We start from the raw sequence: 2,203 nt of genomic DNA, 5'->3' as shown, positions 1-2,203 counted from the left end.
GATATGATAACCTTCACCAGTTCATGGAACGTCTGGAAGGACAAATATAATGTAATGATTTAAACAATCGTGTCAGACGTAATGAATATGTATTGCGTATACTGCATAAATCATTCAAATATTTTTAAAATGTCGTCATACTCACTACGCTAAAAGTACTCCAAGCACACTCCAAAATGGCCGAAACCTTGCAAATGGCGGAGTCACGTAACAAACAAATTAAACCTAAAAATGACTAAAATTATGTTAGAAATGATTTGGTTGTTTGGCCCATCCTCTTACAATATCATTCTGACTCATGTCATATCAGACTATCGTATTTTTGGGACAGTCATTTCATGGTCCACTAAGTGGTGACATTATTGCAGATTTCTGGCAAAGCACCACTTAAAAGACACTATAGAAATTAATTAATCAAACTTTAAAAGCTTGAAAAATATTTCCAATATTCAATGATAATTTGTTCTTTATAATCAAATTGGTTGTAAAATACACGATCATATCTCAGATCAGTTGCATGTAAATAATGAAAAAAACCCGTGTCAAACATAGATTATGTTGATGAAACCATCTACAATATGCCATGAATTTGTTTTAACACCATTTTATCATAAAATGTCTTACTGTTCATTGATTATACAAAAAGTTTGACAATAAGGTTTGTCTTAAATTGTGAATGGATATGAATGTATTACCAGCTGTATAAACAATTACTATGACGATATGGTGAGTCATCAAGAGGTTCAATATCACGGTTTAAGTAATAACGGAAGTCTCTACTGAAAACGAAAATAAGGGTGGACTTTATCATCATGATTATTGATAGCATATTCGAATCAGCTTATTGAACAGAAAATAAGGTAAATTTGCATATTTACAATATTTACAATAAGTATGGTGTTTTAAAACCATCGCCTATCACCAACAGGTTAATACACAATATAGAAGCGGTTTATGATAGAACTTCTTCAGGATGTTATTAATGAGTTTGTCGCTTTGAATTTAAAAGATGGAAGGAGAAGGCGGTAATAACGAAAACGTATATATGTTTTCGTATTGAATACACTATACCTCAGTTTTCAATTAAGCATTGATTCTAATGATTTTTAATTTCATACCCTTATAAAACTAATGAATATTGACATCAACGCATATACCTAATTTCTTAATTTCGACTAAAAAATAAAAACCGATGTATAAAACCACCAATTCACTAATGTAATTACGAACTTTTTTTGGACAAATTACTACGTTCAAATATGCCTTCTGTGGCCTCTTGTGTAGCGTACGTGAAGTTAAAGACAACTTATTCGCGCCTATTTCAGTCTCGGGAAAATATAGTTAAGAGGGGGTTTCGTCACTTTCGAAACAAAATGTTCACATATGAAACGTGGAAGACAAAGCAATCTAGGGGATGTACATTCTGATTGCTTGATGCCGATTTATGAATAGCCAGTCATGAAATAACCAGAGTCACACACGTAAAGCAGCATATCTACGTGATTAGTCTTTGTTTTGTATCTTATTTACATTATGAAGTAAACAATATTACCTATAGCAAACAAAAATTCCATTCATGAAAAAGCTAGGTGGTGCATGACCATCGACTCCTCCTATCATTATCAAGTGAGCAGAGCTGATTTTGTTTTCATGGAGGGATGAAAAGAAAACAATTGACGAATCAGAAAGCAGCATTCTGCGTACAAACAGGTGTTCAACGTATACAGGCGTTCAACGTATACAGGTGTTTCACGTACAAGTGTTTCACGCATTCAGGTGTTTCACGTACAAGTGTTTCACATATACAAATGTTTCACGTATATGTGTTTCACGCATTCAGGTGTTTCATTTACAAGTGTTTCACGCATTCAGGTGTTTCACGTACATGTGTTTCACGTACAAGTATTTCACGTATAAAAGTTTTTCACATACAGGTGTTTCACGTATACAGGTATTTCACATGAATTTATGTATACATATGTAACAATTCTTAACCATACATATTGCTATTACTTAAAAAAAAGAAGTGGTGAACCAAATACTTCTTTTCGATATCATTTCTCAATTCAAACGCAATGAACGATATTGCCCAATGCATTGTCATAACGAATGATTTTATCTTCAATTGTTTTTCTCATTTCGAAGACCAAGCGATTGAGCGCAATTCGGCACTTTTCTCTTTCAATGTGCTCATTCGATAATG

The sequence above is a fragment of the Pecten maximus genome, chromosome 12 (genome assembly GCF_902652985.1).
Source record: "Pecten maximus chromosome 12, xPecMax1.1, whole genome shotgun sequence".
In the NCBI taxonomy this organism is placed as follows: Eukaryota; Metazoa; Mollusca; class Bivalvia; order Pectinida; family Pectinidae; genus Pecten; species Pecten maximus.
This window is presented reverse-complemented; position numbering follows the sequence as displayed.